Here is a 23,401-nt window from a genome sequence, read left to right as displayed (position 1 = left end):
GGCGCGGGCTCGGGCTGGGGGCGGGGTCGGGGGCGGGCCCCGCCTGGGCTCGGCCTGGGGCTTGGGGCCCCGGGCTGGCTCCGCCCCAGAGCGACGCGCCCCGGACTCCGCACGTGGCGCTCCGCCCGCTCAGAGGGTGAACCCCAGGGCACTCGCCGGGGCGCACACCCCCACACTGACCCGGGGGCGCCCCTCCACAGACAGCCGCCCACGCAGGCACGGACAGACACACGCAGACGCGGGCACACGTTGGGGTACACACTCACCGACCCAGGGACGCTTCGCTACAGATAGCCATCCACGCGGACACGGACCGAGACAGGCACACACCCCGGCACACACCGGAGAATACCCACAGGCGTCCTCACTGACCTGGGGACCCCTGGACACGGACATACCCTGATGCTGGCTCACTGACACACACACACACCCATGGTGACATACCCTGAGGCTGACAGACACACTCGACATAGGCACACCTGCACTGACACACACACCCACATGGACATAGGCAGACACATCATTGACACACACGCTGAGGCAGACACACTCTGACAAACTCAGGGATACATGACTCAGAGACTCGCACCAACTGACACAGGCACACACTCACATGGGATCACATTCGGCTAGAGAAACACAGATAGCACACAGTCCCGCACAATAGCACACACTGGCACTCACACACACCAGAAACAAGGGCACAACCAACAAACACAGAGACACCCACACTGAAATGGACTCACACACACTCACATACATATACTTTGTTGGGACACAGGCAACCTACACCTTTACACATACGGACACTCCAATTTACAGACACTGAGATAAACACTGCCTCTTACACACGGACACAGAGACCGGTATACCAGTACATCGCTCACCGACCCAGGCTGACCCACAGGGAAACATGCCCAGGAACACACCTTTTTAAAACAAAACAGGATACCAGATTTTCCCCACAGGCCAATAACACAGTTGGAAGGGACGGTGTGCTTAGCCCTGCACAGTGGCCACTGCCCAGAGCTGTCTCCTTTACCAACAGCATTTTACTTTCCTGACACCTTTCAAAGCTCCAAGATGCAGTTATTGCTTTTGGAGGGCAAAATGGGGGCTGGTGACTCAGAAGGCACCAAGGTGCTGGGTTTGAGAGCTCAGAGGCTGTGACCTGCCCCTCCACCAGGACCTTGGAGAGGTGACTATGAGGCCATTGTCCCTTTGGGACCTGGGTGTGGGCTTCCAGGTGTCACTGGGCGCCTTACACACATACTGAGGAGCTACACATGCTTTCAGGACAGCCAGTCCAGGGTGGGGGAATCGGTGAGAAAGTCCGTTTACAGGAAAGTTTAGAGCACAGGACCATTTCTGGCCTTGGATTGGGTGGGATGGCTCCTGGCCAGAAAGATGAACCACAAACAGCGTGCCAGCTTCTAGCCCCCTGACGGGCCTCAGGTTGTCCAGCATCTCCCACTAGCGGCCAGAGCGAGAAGTGCAGGCAGTGTCAACTTGGCAGCCGGGGGTGCGGGACCGCCTTCCCTGAGCTTACGCTTCCTTGGTGGGAGGAGAGGGCTGTAGAATGGGGGTCCTCCCGAGCGAGGTTTTCCACCACCAGATTCTGGACCCCAGAATGAAGATTTAAACTTACTAATGGACATCGGGCCGAGCAGGAGTCCAAGCTGGAACGGAGGCTGCTGGGGCCGGGGCGTAGGGGGAAGGATCCTTACAGAGCCCCCTCGCTGGAGCTGCAGCCAGGGCAGAGTTGTCAGTAGTCTTCTTAGCGGTGGGCACTTGGATGTTGCCAGAGGGAGGGGTAGGCTAAAGCATGAATCTGCACACACCACAGATGTAAACGAGGGAAGAGAAGTCCCTGAGAAGGAGCAATCAGAGCTCTGACCACGCGGAGATTCAGCTAACATAACTGGTGGTCTGAGAGAGGCTGCAGGGGGCAGGAAAGGTCCGGAAAGGGCCAGGGCCTGGGCCTGGGATGGGACATCTTCTACAAGGAGCCCTTGCCAAGAGTTGGGCGACTTCCTTCTCTTCCCCAGACCCCATTTAATTGCAGCAAGAACATGTGGTCAGCAGTCCAGAACAAAGTGTTTAAGGCTAGCGTTTCCTTTATTCCGCCCTCCCCCCTACTTCCGGTTCAAAGTTGGGTGGAGTGCCTTGCGGTTGCGCATCCATTCAAGACTCCTCTCCTGTATGACTTCCTTTCATTTCTTCCCTTGACTACCATCATCACTTCACTGTCATTCCCTGGCCCACACAGGCTCCCTTTCTAGTAGAAAAAGCAGGTCTTTCAATATGTACACATCTTTGTAAAATGTGTAATATTGTTGTTTGCACCTATGTGTTTTCTGTTTTTATTGCCCCGGGCTATTCTTTCTCTGTTACTTCTGCTGAATTATGACTTACACATGGAAAAGAGCACAGACCCTAAGTGTGCAGCTCAAGGGTTGATGCTAGTTGAAAACCTCTGTATAACCAGCACACAGATCAACACACCAAGCACCACAAGCATCCCAGAAGCCCCCTCTGTGCCCGCTACCTGTCACTGCCGCTTCTCCCCTGGAGTTGACTTCTATACTTGTTCACATTGAATCCCCCATGCTAGTTTTTCCTAGTTTATTTTATTTTATTTTTTGAAAGATTTTATTTATTTATTTGAGAGAGAGAGAGAGAGTGAGAGAGAGCGAGCACAAGCCAGGGGTGGGGCACAGGAAGAGGGCGAAACAGGCTCCCCACTGAGCATGGAGCCCCATGTGGGGCTCCATCCCAGGACCCTGGAATCATGACCTGAGCCCAAGGCAGACGCTTAACTGACTGAGCCACCCCGGTGCCCCCACAGCAGCATTTTTTAAAAATGATTTTTTATTATATTATGTTAATCACCATACAGTACATCCTGGGATTCCGATGTAAAGTTCGATGCTTCATTAGTTGCGTATAACACCCAGTGCACCATGCAATACGTGCCCTCCTTACTACCCATCACCGGTCTATCCCAATCCCCCACCCCCCTCCCCTCTGAAGTCCTCAGTTTGTTTTTCTTAGTCCATAATCTCTCATGTTTCATTCCCCCTTCTGATTACCCCCCCTTTCTTTATCCCTTTCTTCCCCTACCGATCATCCTAGTTCTTATGTTCCATAGATGAGAGAAACCATATGATAGTTGTCTTTCTCTGCTTGACTTATTTCACTTAGCATTATCTCCTCCAGTCCCGTCCATGTTGCAGCAAATGTTGAGAATTTGTTCTTTCTGATAGCTGAGCAATATTCCATTGTATATATGGACCACAACTTCTTAATCCAGTCATCTGTTGAAGGGCATCTCGGCTCCTTCCACGATTTAGCTATTGTGGACAACACAGCAGCATTTTGAATAAAAGCCAGTTTTGCCTAGATCTGATATTTTAAAAAATGAAATCAACGAGTGGAAACACTGTATCTGGATTCTTTTGAACTCTAGGTTTGTGAGATTCATCCATATTGCTGTCCGTTCTCATTGCTTTTTGGAATTCCGTTGTGTGAATATACCACAATTTATTTATCCGTTCTAGTGCAGATGGGTGTTTGGTAGTGTCTAATGTGGGGTTCCCACATATAGTACTGCTATGAACATTCTAGTGTATGAATTTTGGTGAATGTATGTATGCATTTCTGAGAGGGAGTTGCTGGGAGAGAGTGTTTTCGCTGTTAGTGGTACTGCCAGAGTTTTTCAAAGTGGTTCTACCAATATATACTTCATCAGCTGTGACTGTATGAGAGTTCTGGTTTATCCTTCAGCATCCTCCAGTATTTGGTATTTTTATCTTTTTCATTTTAGCCACTTGAGTGGGTGTGCAGAGGTTTCACATTGTGGTTTTAATTGGCATTTCCCTGATGACTAATGAAATTGGGCACTTTTTCATGGTTTATTGGCCACTTGTGTATATGTGCTTTTCATTTATATAAATGGTATTGTTGTAACTTCCATTCTTTTTCTTATGTTTCTCCCCTAACACTCTGCTTTGGAGCTCTATCCACATTGTGGTGTGGGCAGTCAGTTCTTTGCTTCTGACAGCTGCAGAACGTTCTATGTATTCACCCACCACACTTTATTTATCCATTCCCCTAGAGAGAGACGACAGGTAGGATAGAAGATGGTAATTGGAGGGAAGAGTGGTAAAAGCTTGTGTTTCTGTTGTCTTCACTCTGCTCATGCCTGGGGTCAGGGCAGGTGAAGGAGCAAGCAGATCTGGGGCTCAGAACCCACAAACACTCAGGACTAGGCATCTGAGAAGGCAGAGGTGCAGGTTGGGGCTGAAAGCAGGAGGACTGGTGGAAAGCTCACACAAAAGCCAGGGAGACCCAGAGATGCGTCCCCTTGTCCTCCCAGCCAGGGGCTGGTCTTTCTGTACCCCCATCAGTGACTAACTATCTCTGACTCTGGGAGGGGGTATCTGGTAGGAGTGAGGGGTTTTATTGAGAGTAAGGAGATCTAGTGAGACCCCTGGTTCCCCACCTCTACTAGGTGCTGGAACTCTGGCAAAGGACTGGGGAATTCCACAGTGAGAAAATGACCAGACTGAGAGAAAAGACCTTTGATCCTGGGCACCCAACCACCCCCACCATAAAGTCCCCCTATCAAGGAGTACTGCTGTCTCCACGTTCATCCCCACACTTTTTCCTTGCCTATGTCTCCCAGGAAGGCTGTACAAGCTAAGAAACTGCCTCCCCATATCCCCTGAATGTAGTGCTGGCCATGTGACTGGACGATGGCCAGGAGTCCTGAGCAAAGTTTGGCAGGGGAGAGGTGGTTTCTGGGAGAGCATTTCCTTTCCTCATAAAAAAAGGACAGAAGCAGCTAGATGAGCTCTCTTCCCCATCTTCCTTCCTCGAAGGAGGCCACCATACTTGGAGCTGGCAAAACCATTGCACAGGCATGGCGATAAGGCCAGGAGATTTGCAGATGTTGGCCCCCAATGACAGTCAACCGCAAGGCCACGCCATCCTACTTCTCTTTCACTGTGTGTGTGAATGAATGAGACCGATTCTCTGCCGTAGGACCCAGATTGTGTCTGGTGGGGAGGGATCTGGAAGCCCAGATGCTCTTAATACATGCCGTTGCCCAGCCCTCTTGTTTTTGGCTGCACCCCTCCTCCCCACTACCAAAGGTACCCAGTGCCCGTGCCTGTGCCAGAGCCCCAGGAACATGCTAGAATTTCAAGGAGGACGAGGGTGTCCTTTGTTTTCCTTTGGCACCTCTCCCTCTGTGAGCACTTTGAACTCAGCCTTCTGGCTCTGCTAGGTCACTAGCTGCTCCAGCTTCCAAAAAGTTCTGGTCACAACTGCTGTTTCTTCCTCTTCCACACTTTTTGTTTTTGTAATGTTTATGCCTTTTTAGATTATTGCATTGCCATTTTTATGACAATTGAAGAGGTATTTCACTCTGCTGTATTTTGAAGACAGTCTTCCATTTCAGTTCCCACCCCAGATAATTGTAAGGCGTGAGCTGAGGTTACGCTCGTAGGTTGTCAGGGCTCTCCTCAGAAGAGATTTTGCTTTATTTTGGAGCTCAAGCAGTTGAGACCTTCTATCTTAGGAGGGGTAGAGAAAAAGAGGAATACATTCACTGTCAAGGGCAAGGACGTGCTTCCATGGGGGTGGTGACCTGATCCCTCCTATACCTAAATGATGAACAGGCTAACTCTTTCATCTGAGGGGTTGTTGCCAGGTGGGATATGCCGTCTCCCAAATATATCCTGTGCCCTAGTCTCTCTCCCTGTTACACACACACACACACACACACACACACACACACACAGACAAGCGCCCATTGGGTCTGCGAAGGAGGAAGAGCTGCCCCTTCCTCAAGTCTCTTGACTGCCATCTGCTGGAGAGTTAAGAGAAAATAGACATGAATCTGACGTCTAGGGACATGCATCATGCCCCCAGATTGTGTGAAGCCCAAGTGTACGGGGCAGCCTGCTCCTACTACCGCCTGTTGCATCTCCTCCCTATGAAATGCTGCCCCTCTCCCGGCAGCTCTGGCCATTATAGGGAGCTAGAGAACAGGGCTTGGAGGGCCAGAATCCTAGATCAGATTATTACTGTCCACGGGACCTTGGATGAGACACAAAACCTTTCTGGACCTTACTTTATTCATGTATAAATGGATTAACCACCTAATTGAGTTGTTGATAGGATCAAGTGAAATAACATCTGGAATACTGAGACATGAAATGCTTTATGGATGAAACTGATATTTGTTCTAACGAAAGCCTGTTCACCCTCTGCCTTTGGTTGGGTTCCCTGGAAACAGACTCTGAGGTGGAGATTGCACGGAGTGGTTTCTAGGGACGCACTTGGGAACCACGTCTGCAGGGCGCGAGGGAAACAGGCTTGGGCAGAGGGAGGGGTTACCTCCAATGCAGTTGTGGCAAAGGGCTCAGCTAAGCCCGCAGGAGACTCTGGAGCTGGATAACCCCCTTGGAGTCGTCCCATATTGAGACCAGAGGAGACTGAGCAAGCTTTGCTACCTTTACTTCAACCAAGGTGGTGTTAGGCTGCTCCTACCAAGCAGCCATAACCTTGGCTGAAGCAGCTCCCTGAGGCAACGGTGACACCAGGAAAGGGCACAGCTGTGAGCCTTCAGCAGCCACATCCCTGGCAGCTAGAGAGACAACAGTCCAAGAGGGGCTCTGGGGAGCTCGACACATCCCCCTAGCCTTGGTTGTATATGTGGGGGAATGTGTCGTTTTTGGTGGTTATGCCATGGCAGGAATAAGGGAAGAGCCAAAGATGGAGTCTGCACACTGAATAACGTCTGTGGGTTTGGGTACTGGAGACTAGGAAGCACCAGCCTGCTGTGACTGGGGTGGGGTCTCCTTCACATCATCCCTTCCACTTAGCTGGCCTTCCTGACAGCTTTACCTGCACAAAGCATATTCCAGAGAAGTCTCCCAAGTCCACGAAGGGCAACCTGATTCCCCATGTTCCATCATATTCTGTGGGGAACACGTGGTACCCCTGAGTTCTGCCTCCTTCAGAACGGTGACATAGTTGCCCTGTGTGCTGTCGTCGTTCATATCAGTGCAGTGGTGGAGTGGAGGAACAGGTTCCATGTGAGAGATTCTGAGGTTGCTGATGGAGTCCTGACCCCTGAATGCAGCCCACAGATGTAGTGTCTTTTCGGGGGGTGGGGCAGGTACAGAGTGTCATAGTTAATCCTACTGTGACTGTCTTTTGCTGGGATATGCACTCTCCAGTTCTCTCTGGTTCCCACCATTCCTTGTTGTATTATATTTATTAACATTCCCTGCCAGGCTCTGCGGGGATTTGAGGTTTTCTCTCCTGGATTAAGGCCAAGCAGCCCCACAAGGACTCTGGAGCACCCAATGTGGTCACATGAACTAGGATCAGCAGTAGATAGGTGCTGATAGGAGGGCTGGGAATTCTGGGCTTGGGCGGGCTGCGGGTTGTGATGAGTAAGCAGGTCAGGGGCAGGGATGGGATTGTGGTTGGTTGGGGGGATGATGCTGGTTAAAGAGGACCTGGTGAGCTGGGCTCAGAGCTGGAGACCCCCACCAGATGGGCACTGTGCTTGGGCACTGACTCTCTACCACACCTTATTTTTATACACCGAAGAAGCATCTTTACTGATATACATAATATGGATGAATCTCAGATGTGTGATGTTAGGTGAAGGAAGCCAGACTCAAAAGGTTACGTATACTATATGATTCCATTTATATGACATTCTGGAGAAGGGAAAATTAAAGGAACAATGATTGCCAGGTGGTTGGGAGTGGAGGGAGGGGTGGGCTTGAATACAAAGGGATAGCATGAGGGAGAGAATGTTTTAGGATGATGGAACTTTCTGTATTTTGACTGTGGTGGTGGCGGCTCTGCATTTGTCAACACTCAGAACTGTGCACCAAAAAGCACGAATTTGCCTGCATGTAAATTAAAATAAAAATAAACTAAAAATTTAAAAATAAAAACAAATATATCCTTACCTTTTGAACAGAAGTGGTACTTCCTTCAGTAATGTGTGAATGGGTGGGTGTGTGAGTGGAAGAGAAACAAGTATGTGTGATTTTTGAAGAAATGGTGGTCAGAAACACTGTTCTGAACCCCGAAGAGCTGGAGTGGTCCCTGGAGTTCAGGTATTCAATCTCTACTGCTCCGTATATGAGCTTGAACTAGAGGCTCTGGTTGCCCAGAAACAGGGGTTGTGAACTTTGAAGCAAAAGACTGTTTTGGGGGTTTTTTTGTTTGTTTGTTTTGGGCTTGATTTTTGGTTCTGTTCTGTTTTGTTTTGTTTTGTTTTGTTTTGTTTTGTTTTGTGGTGGTGTTTCCAGTCAGATATTTCCTCCCCAGTACTGCAGTGGTAGAGAAGAGGGGAGGGAAGCAGCAGATGAGTCCCCTTCGCACCTGGGGAGCCTCTGAGCCTCCCCGGACCTGCCCTAGCCCAGCGTCCACGGAGCCCTAAAAATGCTAAATGCTATGGTTGCAGAAAAAGGCCTGGGTGTGGGGTCAGCTGCTACAATTGATCCAATCTGTGGTGCTGTGCAGAGTAACGGCCAGACTCCTCTGGGCCTCAGTTTCCCCATCTGTAAGAGAAAAGCCTTGGGATGATGAAATCCTCTTCTAACATTTGACAAGCAGGAAAGAAGCCCCTAAGTCCGCAGGCACTGAGGAGGGACTCTTCCTGGGGCTTCAGAAGTCCTCATCTGTGCCCTGGGTGGCACAAGTCCAGGGTGGCCCTGGCTGGCATGCTGCCTACTTCACGTCGTCTGCACACTCCTAAGAGAAATGGATGAACGAAGGTGCCAGACCTGACAAGAGAATTCAGAAGACTTTGTAGGGGAATTGGTTTTTTCACTGGAAGTCAATGCTTCGGGCCAGAAAATGCTCAGAACTGGCAGCGACTGACAAAAGCTGCCTCTTGTCTGCAAGCGTATCAAGAAGCAGGGGCTGGAGTGCAGGCTTCTCGAGTGAGCGCTGACAGGAGAACAGAAGAGCTGCCTCCCACTCTCGCTGGCTCAGAGCATCCAGGCTGCCAGGGCTGAGACGGCAAGCACTCTAGCCCCTTGCCTTTCATGGTGGGAGACAGGCCCAGGGCAAGCAGTGATCTGCCTAGGGCCTGTAAGTGGCTGTGGCCACTGCTGGGGTTCCAGGGGGAGGGTCTGGGGACGTGGCACCCCAGATGTGCACTGTGGGAACATGAGGCTCCTCTGGACTCATCAGTTGATGGAGGCAATCTTGTAATTTCTGAGGGCTGCGGAGACAGGATCCCTATAGCCACGCCTCATTCTGGGAGAGGAATGTTGGGGACCAGATCAGCCCCACTTCCCAGGGGGCTTGGCTTCAGCCTGGGCTGACACCAGGGCCACACTCTCATCTATCAGCGGACCTTTAGAGGGGAAGATAAGGGTGAACACTGCCTTGGCTTTTGTTCTTTTCAGAAATTCCTATTGAATGGCTCTCACTTGTCCCCAGGGTCCAGATCTCAGCTGGAATCCCTTCAATTTATAACCCCAGGCCCCAACTGCCAGTTGGGATGCCCTTCCTAGGCAGAGAAGTGTCCGATAGGAATGCCTTCTATGGTTGTATCCAGGCCTCTAGGGGTGGAGAACAGGGAGCGGCTCTCCATCTACCTTCTGGCTCAAATGCTTGGTCAATACCTATTGGCCCACAATTAGGAGCAATATTGGACCCTTTGATGGTTTCTGGCACCATCTAATCCCTGCTATGATGGATATAGTGGGTCAGGCACTCGGCTTCCATGTTAGGTATTCCTTCTGGTATACCTTTTTGTACCCACGCCAGAAACTAGATTTCCTAGATTCTTTTGCAGACTGAACTCTGGATTTGAATTTAGGTTCCACCAATTATATGTGCTACAGGAAATTTGAGTAGCAGAAACCATCTTCCTAATGCTTTGGCTGTTACTACTGGCAAACATGATCAGAGAGATGTTGGGCTTTTCGCTGTCAGTATTCCAGTGACATGTGACCTGATTTGTGGGTAGGAAGAGGCAACATGCAGCACTCGCAGTGGCTCCCTGATTGTAGTGGATTAAAATGGCTGCAAATTCTTTGCAAAACCCCATCAAGAGACAGAGTATGTTTCACTTCCTCTGAAGTCTGGTTGTCCTGTGACTTGCTTTGACCAATAGAATGTAGCAGAAGTGATGCTGTGTAACTTCAGGGGCTGCACCGTAAGAGGTCTTAGTTTCTGTTTTCATTTTTTTAGAACACTGTCCTGGAGGTCAAACACTATGGAAAAAGTCTGACTATCATGCTCTGAGGAAGCCCAAGATTGCCAGGTGGAAAGATATAGTCCGTGTGAAGGAGGACCAAGATGCCACCATGTGCATAAAGCCTTCTTGGGTCTTCCAGCTCCTCCAACCACCAACTGAATGTAGCTGGGTGAATGACCCCAGCCCTTGGCACATGGAGCAAACCACCCCGCTGAGCCCTGCCCAGATTCCTGATACTCAAACGTTATGAACAAATTAAATGGTCATTGTTTTAAGTCCATGAAGTTTTGGGTGAGGTTGTTACATGTCTGTAGACAACTCAAACACTGATCCCTGGATCACAGTTTGTGATGAGTTTTCTTTTCTAAACTGGGATGCAATTTACATAGAATAAAACTTCAAGTGCATAATTTGATAAATTTTGATATATGTATACATGAAATTCCTGCCACAATTAAGATAGTGAACATATCCATTACCCCCAGAAGTTTCTTTGCGCCCCTTTGTAATCCTTTCTTCCTGACCCTTTCTACACCCAACACCTATCACCAGGTAACCACTGATCTGTTGCTGTCACTATAGACTAATTTGCATTTTTCTACAGGCTTACAAAAAAAAAAAAAAAGAGGTCCATGCCATAGTCTTTTCTGGGGGGGAGTCTGGTCCTGTAAGCATAATTACTTTGAGACTCATCCACATCTTTGTATATATCAATAGTTCATTCCTTTTTATTGCTGAGTAGTATTCCACTGTATGGTTGTATTAAAGTCTGTTTATCCTGTTGATGGACATTTGGTTTGTTTCTAGTTTTCACCTTTCATAAATAAAGCTGCTATGAACATTTGGTACAAGTCTTTGTATAAATATATGCTTTTATTCCCCTCTTGGGTAAAAATATCTAGGAATGAAATGGCTGGATCATATGGTAGATGTATATTTAAGTTTTTAAGAAATTATCAAATTGTTGGGGTGCCTGGGTGGCTCAGTCGTTAAGTGTCTGCCTTCGGCTCAAGGCGTGATCCCAGAGTCCTGGGATCAAGCCCCGCATCAGGCTCCTTTGCTGGGAGCCTGCTTCTTCCTCTCCCACTCCCCCTGCTCGTGTTCCCTCTCTCACTGGCTGTCTCTTTCCTGTCAAATAAATAAATAAATAAAATCTTTTTTTAAAAAAAGAAATTATCAAATTGTTTTCCAAAGTGGTTGTACCATTTTACATTCCCACCAGCACTGTATGATAGTTCCACTTCCTCCATGTACTTCCCAACACGTGGTCTGGCTAGTTTTTTAAAATGTTAACTCCGTATGTATGGTATGTCATTGTAGTTGGAAATTTGCATTTCCCTAATGACTAATGATGCGGAGTATCTTTTTGTGTGCTTACTTGCTATCCTTATACCTTTTTTTGATAAAGTGTCTTTTCAAATCTTTTGCCAATTTTTTGGTATTAGTTTGCTATTTGCTTATCATTTAATTCTGACATTTTAAAAAAAAAATATTTTCTAGATCTAAGTTCTTCACTAGATTTGTATTTTGCAGATATTTTCTTCCAGCGTATGGATTGTCTTTTCATTTTCTTAAATGTCTTTTGCAGAATAGGAGCTTTACATTTTAATGATGTATAATTTATTTATTTTCTTTCTATATATATTGCTTTTTGTGTTGTATCTAAGAAATCTTTGCCTAGTCTAAGGTCAAAAAATATTTCTTCTAAATTTTCTTCTAGGAGTTTTATAGTTTTAGGGTTTGCAGTCCACTCAGAGTTAATCTTCATATATGACACAAAGTGTGATTGAGGTTCTTTTTCTTTGCATATGGGTGCCCAATTGTTCCAGCATGGTTTGTTTAGAAAACCATTCTTTCTCCATTGAATTGCCTTTGTCAAAAATCAACTCACTATATATATGAGGATTTATTTTTGGACTCTCTATTCTGTTCCATTAATCTACATGTATCTCCTGTTATCAATACTGCACTTCTTGATTACTAATGATTTTAGTAAATGAATCAGGTAATGAGAATGTTCCAACCTTTTTCTTTTCTTTTTTTTTCTGTATAAATTTTGGAACCATCTTGTCAATTTTTACAAAAAATCACACTGGGATTGATTGAGAATGTGTTGAATCTATAGATTAATCTGGGGATGAACTGACATCCTAGCAATATTGAGTCTTCCAATTCATGAACGATTCAATTCATGAATATTTATTTATTTCTTCTTTGATTTCTTACATTGTGTTTTGTAGTTGTCAACTTACACCTCCTGTACATATTATTCTGTTATATTTATACCAAATATTTAATGTTGGTGCTATTGTAATTTTTTTTAAATTTCAATTAATATTTCACCTTAGAGGAAATATCTCAACATGCTTCAGATCCTTTGGAAATTTTTACTGAGGTTATATGCCCTTTCATTTTAATGGAGTTTATCTCAGATCCTCTGGTTCACATCTGTCTTGCTAAGGCAACTAAAGAATTTGCTATTTCCAGCTGATCAGATCTAATCAGCATAATATCAAGAATGAAGCATGCTGTTGTGTAGAATGTCAATATGATGAAAAGATTTCTGCAGACTATATCATTGCAGAGAACAGGCAAGTTTATTAGCCCTGTGGCAAAACTGTGCAATAGTATTGTTAGCCATGCCAGGTAAAAGCAAACTGCTTCTGGTAATCTTTACAAATTGATATGGAGGAAAAAGCATTTGCAAGGTAAATGGCTACATATGGGTGCCAGGGGTTATGTTGGTTTATTCCATTAAAGCTACTACAGGTAAAACAGCAACTGCCATTAAAGCCACCTCCTGATTAGGTTTACAATAATTCACAGTAATTCTCCAAGATCCATCTGCCTCCTGCACAGGACAAACTACTGAGTTAAATGGAATGTGATAGATGTCATTACCTCTGCATCTTTAAAGTCTTTGTTGGTGGCAATAATCTTTCAAATTTCCCCAGAGGTGTGATAATGCTTTTGGTTTACTCCCTGGATAAAGATAAAGACAGCAAATTCAAGGAGCTTTCACTTGGCCCTGTCTACTATGAGAGCCCTCACATCATATGTCAAAGAGCCAATGTGGGGATTTTGCCTTTTGTCAACTATGCCATTCCAACTGTCAGGGGTCAGCAAACTTTTTTTGTAGAGTACCAGACACTCTTTCTCAACACTTTAAAAATGTAGCCAACAAATTGGACAACGTTGAGGAAATGGATAAATTCCTAGAAACATATAACCTTCCAAAACTGAATCAGGAAGAAATAGAAAATTTGAACAGACCAATTATTAGCAATGAGATTGAATCGGTAACTGAAAAACTCCCAACTAATGAAAGTCCAGGACCAGATGGTTTCACAGGTGAATTCTAGAAAACATTTAAAGAAAACGTAACACCTATTCTTCTCAAAGTATTCCACACAAAAAAAAAATGAAGAGGAAGAAAAGCTTCCAAATTTAGTCTATGAGGCCAGCATTATCTTAATACCAAAACTGGCTAAAGACATTATAAAAAAAAAAAAGAAAGAAAACTATAAGCCAGTATCTTTGATAAAAATAGTTGCAAAAATCCTAAAAAATATTAGCAAACCAAATCCAATGGTACATTAAGAAAACCATTCACTACAATCAAGTGGGATTTATTTTAAGGATGTTAAAGAAAAAAAAAGAGAAAAGGTAGGAACCTTTCTTAGCTTGCAGTCTATACCAAAAGATCACAAAAAAAAAAAACCCAAAGAACAAATAAAACAAACAAAACAAAATGAAACTATAACAACACAACAACAAAACAAAAAGAAGAAAAAGGTAAAAGGCCAGATTTGGCCCACAGGCCATAATTTGCCAATCCCTGGTCTAGATGAGTGCTGTTCAATAAAACTTCCAACGATGATGGAAATTTAATTTTCAATAGCTGCATGTGGCTAGTAGTAACTACATGGAACTACAAGATCTAGATTCAGTAACTAGAGAATGGGTCAGTGAGTCTACAGCATCTACTATGATTTGACCTTGACTTTATTCATCATCTGACCCTCGTAAACTCCCACTTTGACCGGTAGAGGCATTTTGCGTCCCCTCAAATTAGTGTCGATTCAGAGTCAGTGTTTTGTAACCTTGAAAGGTCTGGGTATTTCCTTTTTCCCAGTGCACAGTTACTATAGTCAATGGTTGCAGATCCCTTTGAGAAAAGCCTGGTAGAAGATTTACAGTATACACTTATGGGAGCTCTGCAATACCATTCTTCAAGGAGAATTTGTCTTCCCTTCAAGTGAAGGGATCTTAGTCTGTGAAGTTGTTAAGGAGGAGAGGCTTGACTCTTGATTGTAGTGACTCAAGTTGTGTTTCTGGCCACTGGATCTGGAGTTTTTCCTGTTAAGTAGATCAAATGAATTTTAGTAGGCTTCTCATCTATTTCATTCCCATCAATTAGCCATCCTCTATGATTGCTATGTTGCAAATTATTTTGATTACCTCTTCTCCTCTGCTGCCTATTATAGTAAAAGTACACTCCCCTGTCTTTTAATTAAGACAGTTAGACACTGCCTTTTGGCCTCTGCTACTCTGGAATTCCATCATTCCACTGAAATCAAGGCTCCCAGGTCGCTGACAGCATATACCATCATTATACCTGATTGCAGAGGACAGACACTACAGATCGTCTCAAAGATGCTGATTCTCCCCCCTTATTAGTGTATTTTCCAATGCCCTGGGGGAAGGGAGGGATCTTTGACTATTTTGAGGGTTAGATTGGAAAGGGCTGATATGCCGGTCACACATGATAAATCTACTCCAACATTTCATGCTAGGGAGCTTCCTAATATTATGTTGGGGAAGTTATGTCATCTCAACTTTATTAAATGTAGGCCACCATTGACTCCAAGTGGCACAGGTTGAGCATTCTTCTCCTTTTGCCAGGCTGTCAGCTAGAGGTGGTGGTTGTGGTTGGGTGGTGGCAGTCTAATCAGTGGTTGGGCTGAGTTTGAAACTTTGTTCTATTGGCGTTAGGTCTTCCTTTTGTGCTGTCCTTCTGCAGGAATCAATTTCCTGCAGTTCTCAGTTGTATTCCACTGTTATTTTTATAGGACACTTGCTAGCATGGTGGTGGCAGCAGGGAGGGAAACATCCTTTGATGTATTGACTTAGCCTCGGTCTTGGGAGGGTATGTGAACCTGGATATTGGGAATGTAGCCTTCAAAACTGTTCCTGTCTCTCCATAAAATGCTGGGTCTTCCACATATTCTTGTCCCCCCTTGTCCCCATAGAGTTTTGTTTGTTTGTTTTGTCTCCCAGCTGTAATGGGTTTCCACTATGCTCTCAGGCTCATGTCTTGACCTTCGCATTGTAGAATAAGGCTTTGTTTTTAAGACGTGTTTAGGGAGCACTGGTCTGGGTAGAGTTTTGGCAGTGGCTGCTATTTCTCTTACCCAGCCAGCACTAGGGAAGGAGCTTTATCAAGATTCTTCCTAATCTTCCTTGCGAAAGTCAGGTGGAGTTTCTTGAGAAAAAGGATGCAAGAGGATGTGAACTCCCCTATTTCTGGGCCCCTCCAAGAACTTTATACTCTCAAGCTTCTCGCTGGCTTATATGGCATTTGAAGGACCTGTCCCTGTTACACAAATGATCAGGTCTTGTTCTTCCCTACAGAGCCTGTCTCAATCCAGATATTGGGTTAGTTGTTGCCCTGTGAACTCTGTTCTCTCAGTTGTCCGCTAACATCAGAAACAGGATTATGATGCCCACTCTCACTGCCACTGATCAACATCGCTCAAGAGGCCCTCAATGCATTAAGAGAAGAAAGGAAATGGAGGCTGAAGGGTTAAAAGGAAGACACAAAACATTTACTTACAGAAGTCATGACTGTCTACAAGGAAAATCTAAGAGAATGTACAAACATAGCACTAATAAGAGTTCAAAAGGTTTCCGGATACAAGATCAACATTTGAAAATCAATAGCATTCCTGTCTAATAGCGAATATCATGGGAGGTACTCATAAAAGGTAAAGTGTACCTTTCTGCTGTCATCTGAATATTTGTGTCCTCCTAAAATTCATATGCTGAAATCCTAATCCTCAAGGTGATGGCAATAGGAGGTGGGGTCTTCAGGTTGTGCCTAATGAGTGGGATTAGAGCCCTTACAAAAGAGACCCCAGATAGTTCCCTAGCCCCTTCCTCCATGTGAGTGTACAACAAGAAATCTGCAGTCCCGAAGAAGACCCTTACCTGACCATGCTGGCACCATGATCTTGGACTTTCAGCTTCCAGAACTGTGTGAACTAAATTTCTGTGGTTCATAAGCCCTACTTCTATGGTATTTTATTATAGCAGCCTGAATGAATGAAGATATTTTCATAATAGCAACACAATATTTCCTTGGAATAAATATAATAAATATAATAAATATAAATAAATAAATAAATATAATAAAAACTTGCAAGTATTATGAAAATTACTTTCAGATGTTATTGAAGGACATAAAGATCTGAATAAATGGATAGCTATATCTTGATATTGGATTGGAAGACTGAATATTTTCAAGATGGCATTTCTTTCCTAATAATCTATGAATTCAGTGTATTTTCAATAAATATTCTAGCAGGCGATTTTATGGAACAAATAATAATTCAAAAATTCATATGGAAAATGAAAAGGCAGGACAGTAATAAAATTCTGAATAAGACCAGGGAGACTGCTTGCCAGAGTTACTAGAGTAATTTACATAGTGTAAATAGTAATTTACATAGTGTGTTACAAGTACAGGGACAGAGAAGTAGGTTAGTGGGATTGCAGAGTGCCCATAAACAGATCCAAGCATATATAGGAACTTCATACTATATATGTCAGAGGTGGTATTTCAAATCACTTGGGGAGTGAATGGCTCTCAAAAAAAAAATGATATTGGAACAAATGATAAGTAATATAGGAAAAATACTGAATTCTGTGATAGAGATAATTGGTTATCCTTCAATATCCATTCTCCTATTTTCAGAATAATAGAATTTTCGGTTGGGCACACTGCCACTGTATCAGTCAAGGTCCTTTTAGGAGACAGAAACCACACTAGTTATTCACATAAGAAAAATGCAAAGTATTATGAATTAGTAGAAAGTGTTTAGCTATTAAAAAGAAGTAAAGAAGACTTTAAAGGATCCAAAAGTAGCAGATGTGGCAAACAGCCACCATAAGACAGAGGGATAGTGGAAAAAAAATTATTAGGAGAATGCCATCCTCAAGGATATTTGAAGATGATAATGGCTACCACAGGAACACACAGCCTGTGGGTGGTCGAGAAATTTACCATAGAGTGTGGTTTGGAGCTTGTCTTCAGAATTGGTCGCCATCAGCTGAGACTATGGGTAGGCCAGACTTGACCTATAGAAGTGATTTAGTGGATGATGTGCCATTGACCGAGGATGCAGCCACAGCTGGTGTTGGTCATCGTCGTCTTCTTCTTCTTCTTCTTTTTAACATTTGAAAAAAAAGATTTTATTTATTTATTTGACAGGGGGAGAGAGAGAGAGAGAGCGTGCACTAACACAAGCAGGGGGAGCAGCAGGCAGAAGGAGAGGCAGAAGCAGAAGCAGACTCCTTGCTGAGCAATGTGCCCAACTCAGGGCTTGATAATAGGACCCTGGGATCATGACCTGAGCTAAAGGCAGATACTTAACCAACTGAGCCACCCAGGGGCCCCAGAACTGGTCTTCTGTGAAGAATAGTTATCATGGAGATCCAGAACCTGGAAGGGAGTGTGTTCTTGTTAGAACCTAGTCATGTGGCAACATCTAGCTGCATGGTGGGCTGTGAAAGAAGAAATGTAGGCAACTTTCAGTTATGCATTTAGAGAGAATGTGCCCTTCCCTTTCCTGCTTCCCACTGGCTGGAAGGTGGATGTAATAGCAGGAGCAAGAGCAACCCTTTTGGACCATGAAATGGAAGCTTCATGGTGAAGATGTCAGAACAATATGATAAAAGGAGCCTTGGCTCCTGATCATTCTAGAGCTTACCTTCCAGTCCTACACTTCTTGTCTGGACTTTTGTGTGACAGGGAAATGAACCTCTAACTGTTTAAGCCTTTGTTAATATGGTTCTCTCTGTTACAATAGCAAGGCTATATCCTAACCAATATAGACCTATACCTCATATATCAAAGAATAAAATTTCAGGTGAATTAAAGACTAAGATGTAAAAACAAAACACACAAAAATTTAAACCTTTAGAAGAATCATAGAAAAAATATATTTTCTATCATATAAGGAGTAATTTCTTAGATAAATCATAAAAGGGAAAAATTGGCATATATGACTACATTTATTTATTTATTTATTTTTTTTTAATTTTATTTTATTATATTGTGTTAATCACCATACAGTACATCCCCAGATTCCGATGCAAAGTTTGATGCTTCATTAGTTGCGTATAACACCCAGTGCACCATGCAATACGTGCCCTCCCTACTACCCATCACCAGGCTATCCCCTTCCCCCACCCCCTCCCCTCTGAAGTCCTCAGTTTGCCTCTCACAGTCCATAGTCTCTCATGTTTCATTCCCCCCTCTGATTACCCCCCTTTTCTTTATCCCTTTCTTCCCCTACCGATCCTCCTAGTTCTTATGTTCCATAGATGAGAGAAATCATATGATAATTGTCTTTCTCTGCTTGACTTATTTCACTTAGCATTATCTCCTCCAGTGCCGTCCATGTTGCAGCAAATGTTGAGAATTCGTTCTTTCTGATAGCTGAGTAATATTCCATTGTATATATGGACCACAGCTTCTTAATCCAGTCATCTGTTGAAGGGCATCTCGGCTCCTTCCATGATTTGGCTATTGTGGACAATGCAGCTATGAACATTGGGGTGCATATGGCCCTTCTCTTTACTACGTCTGTATCTTTGGGGTAAACACCCAGTAGTGCAATGGCTGGGTCATAGGGTAGTTCAATTTTTAACTTTTTAAGGGACCTCCACACTGTTTTCCAGAGTGGCTGTACCAACTTGCATTCCCACCAACAATGTAGGAGGGATCCCCTTTCTCCACATCCTCTCCAACAATTGTTGTTTCTTGCCTTGTCTATCTTTGCCATTCTAACTGGCGTAAGGTGGTATCTCAGTGTGGTTTTGATTTGAATTTCCCTGATGGCTAATGATTTTGAACATTTTTTCATGTGTCTGTTAGCCATTTGTATGTCTTCATTGGAAAAGTGTCTGTTCATATCTTCTGCCCATTTTATGATTTGTTTATTTGTTTCTCGTGTATTGAGTTTGAGAAGTTCTTTGTAGATCTTGGATACCAGTCCTTTATCTGTGGTGTCCTTTGCAAATATATTCTCCCATTCCGTGGGCTGTCTCTTAGTTTTTTTGACTGTTTCCTTGGCTGTGCAGAAGCTCTTTATCCTGATAAAGTCCCATAAGTTCATTTTATCTTTTATTTCTCTTGCCTTTGGAGATGTGTCGTGAAAAAGGTTGCTCTGGCCGATGTCATAGAAGTTGTTGCCTATGTTCTCCTCTAGAATTTTGATGGATTCCTGTCTCACATTGAGGTCTTTCATCCATTTGGAGTTTATTTTTGTGTATGGTGTGAGAGAGTGGTCAAGTTTCATTCTTTTGCATGTAGCTGTCCAATTTTCCCAGCACCATTTATTGAAGAGACTGTCTTTTTTCCACCGGATGTTTTTTCCTGCTTTATCAAAGATTAGTTGCCCAAAGAGCCGAGGGTCCATTTCTGGGTTCTCTATTCTGTTCCATTGGTCGATGTGTCTGTTTTTGTGCCAGTACCATGCTGTCTTTGTGATCACAGCTTTGTAGTACAGCTCGAAATCCGGCATTGTGATGCCCCCAGCTTTGTTTTTCCTTTTCAACAGTTCCTTGGAGATTCGGGGCCTTTTCTGGTTCCATACAAATTTAAGGACTATTTGTTCCAGTTCTTTGAAAAATGTCCTCGGTATTTTGATCGGGATAGCATTGAAAGTGTAGATTGCTCTGGGTAGTATGGACATTTTAACTATGTTAATTCTTCCAATCCATGAGCATGGAATATTTTTCCATCTTTTTATGTCTTCCTCAATATCTTTCAAAAGTGATCTATAGTTTCTAGCATATAGGTCCTTTACGTCTCTGGTTAAGTTAATTCCAAGGTAACGCATGGTTTTTGGTGTTATTGTAAATGGGATGGATTCCCTAATTTCTCTTTCTTCAGTCTCGTTATTCGTGTATAGAAATGCAACTGATTTCTGGGCATTGATTTTGTATCCTGCCACCTTACTGAATTGTTCTATAACTTCTAATAGTTTGGGAGTGGATTCCTTTGGGTTTTCCATATAGAGTATCATGTCATCTGCAAAGAGAGACAGTTTGACTTCTTCTTTGCCGATTTGGATACCTTTGATCCCTTTTTGTCTTCTGATTGCTGTTGCAAGGACTTCTAGTACTATGTTGAATAATAGTGGCGAGAGTGGGCATCCTTGTCGTGTTCCTGATCTTAAGGGAAAGGCTTCCAGCTTTTCCCCATTGAGAATAATGCTTGCAGTAGGCTTTTCATAGATGGCTTTTATGAGATTGAGAAATGTACCCTCTATTCCTACACTCTGAAGGGTTTTAATCAGGAAAGGATGCTGTATTTTGTCAAATGCTTTTTCTGCATCAATTGAGAGGATCATATGGTTCTTGAGTCTTTTCTTGTTGATATGATGTATCACATTGATTGATTTGCGAGTGTTGAACCATGCTTGCATCCCAGGTATGAATCCCACTTGGTCATGATGGATAATCCTTTTAATGTACTGTTGGATTCTATTAGCAAGGATCTTGTTGAGGATTTTGGCATCCATATTCATTAGAGAAATCGGTCTGTAATTCTCCTTTTTGAGGGGGTCTTTGCCTGGTTTGGGGATCAAGGTAATATTAGCCTCATAGAATGAGTTTGGTAGCTTTCCTTCTGTTTCTATTTTTTGAAATAGCTTTAGGAGAATAGGTATTATTTCTTCTTTGAATGTTTGGTAGAATTCCCCAGGAAAACCGTCTGGGCCTGGAGTTTTATTATTTGGAAGGTTGTTTATCACTGACTCAATTTCTTCATAGTTAATTGGCCTATTTAAGAAATCTATTTCTTCCTGTTTCAGTCTTGGTAGTTTATAGGTTTCCAGGAAGGCCTCCATCTCTTCCAGATTGTTTAGTTTTTTGGCATATAGCTGTTGATAAAAGTTTCTAATAATCCTTGCAATTTCAATGGTGCTGGTCGTGACCTCTCCCTTTTCAGTCATAATTTTAATAATCTCAGTCCTTTCTCTTTGTTTTTGGACAAGTTTTGCCAGTGGTCTATCAATTTTATGGATTCTCTCAAAGAACCAGCTTCTAGTCCTGTTGATCTGCTCTACTGTGGTTCTGGTCTCTAATTCATTGATTTCTGCTCTAATCTTGGTCAACTCCTTCCTTGTCAGTGGGTTAGGCCTGTCCCTCTGTTGCTGTTCCAGTTTCTTGAGGTGAGAATATAGAAACTGCATTTTAGATTTTTCTATTCTTTTGAGTGAGGCTTGGATGGCTATGTATTTCCCCCTTAGGACTGCCTTTGCAGTATCCCATAGGTTTTGGACCGTTGTGTATTCATTCTCGTTGGTCTCCATAAATTGTTTAATTTGTTTTTTGATTTCCTGGTTTATCGAGTCATTCTTGAGCAGGATGGTTCTTAGCCTCCAAGTGTTTGAGTTTCTTCCAGGTTTTTCCTTGTGGTTGAGTTCCAATTTCAGAGCGTTGTGGTCTGAGAATATGCAGGGGATAATTTCAATCTTTTGGTATTGGCTGAGACCTGTTTTGTGTCCCAGAGCATGATCTATTCTTGAGAATGTTCCATGGGCATTTGAATAGAATGAGTATTCTTTGGTTCTGGGGTGTAGTGTTCTATATATATCTATGAGGTCCAACTCGTCGAGTATGGCATTCAAAGCCTTTGATTCTTTGCTTAGTTTTTGCCAGGGTGTTCTGTCTATTTCTGATAGTGGGGTGTTGAGGTCCCCTACTATTACTGTGTTCTTATCTATATGTCTCTTTATTTTGGTTAAGAGTTGGCTTGTGTATCTTGCTGCTCCCCTGTTGGGGGCATATATATTAATAATTGTCATATCCACTTGTTGAATACTTCCTTTAAGAATAATATAGTGCCCTTCTGTATCTCTCTCTATGGCCTCTAGTTTAAAATCCAGTCTATCTGATATGAGAATTGCTACTCCAGCTTTCTTTTGAGGTCCATTTGCGTGGAAGATGGTACTCCATCCCCTTACTCTAAGTCTGAATGCATCTTTGGGTTCAAAATGAGTCTCTTGTAGACAGCAAATGGATGGGTCATGTCTTTTTATCCAATCTGCAACCCTGTGGCGTTTTATGGGAGAGTTTAAGCCATTTAGATTGATAGAGATTATTGACAGATATGATTTTAATGATGCCATTTCTCTTTAAAGTCTTTGTATCGGTTGTGACTTGCTGCTCTGTATCACTCTTGGGGCCTTTTTACCTTTATAGAGCCCCCCTTAATATCTCCTGTAGGGCTGGTTTCGTGGTTACGAAATTGGTTAATGATTGGCGATTTTGGAACGTCTTTATTTCTCCATCAATTCTGAATGACAGCTTTGCTGGATAAAGGATCCTTGGCTGCATGTTTTTCTCTGAAAGAGCTTTAAAAATGCCCCCCCAAGCCTTTCTCTCATTCCAGGTCTCTGTAGACAGGTCTGACGTAATCCTGATACCTTTGCCTTGGTACGTGAGAAATTTCTTTGCCCTGGCCGCTTTCAATACTGTATCCTTGGATCTAATATTTGCGAATTGCACTATGACATGCCGTGGCGTAGGTTTGTCCTGGTTGAGCTTGGATGGGGTCCTCTCTGCCTCTTGGACACGAATGCTTGTTTCCCTTGCTAGATTAGGGAAGTTTTCAGCTACAATTTGTTCAAATATCTCTTCTAGACCTCTGTTTTTCTCCACCCCTTCAGGGATGCCGATGATTCTGACATTGGATCGTTTCATAGAGTCAGTAATCTCCCGTAATCTACATTCGTGGGCGTGGATTTTTTTAAGACCAGCTTCTATTTTCGTTTTTTCTTCTACTAACCCATCCTCCAATTCGCTAACGCGTTCCTCTGCCTCGGTGACCCTGGCCGTCAGAGCCTCTAGTTTTGACTG

Source organism: Ailuropoda melanoleuca, chromosome 6 (assembly GCF_002007445.2).
Source record: "Ailuropoda melanoleuca isolate Jingjing chromosome 6, ASM200744v2, whole genome shotgun sequence".
Classification (NCBI taxonomy): Eukaryota; Metazoa; Chordata; class Mammalia; order Carnivora; family Ursidae; genus Ailuropoda; species Ailuropoda melanoleuca.
This window is presented reverse-complemented; position numbering follows the sequence as displayed.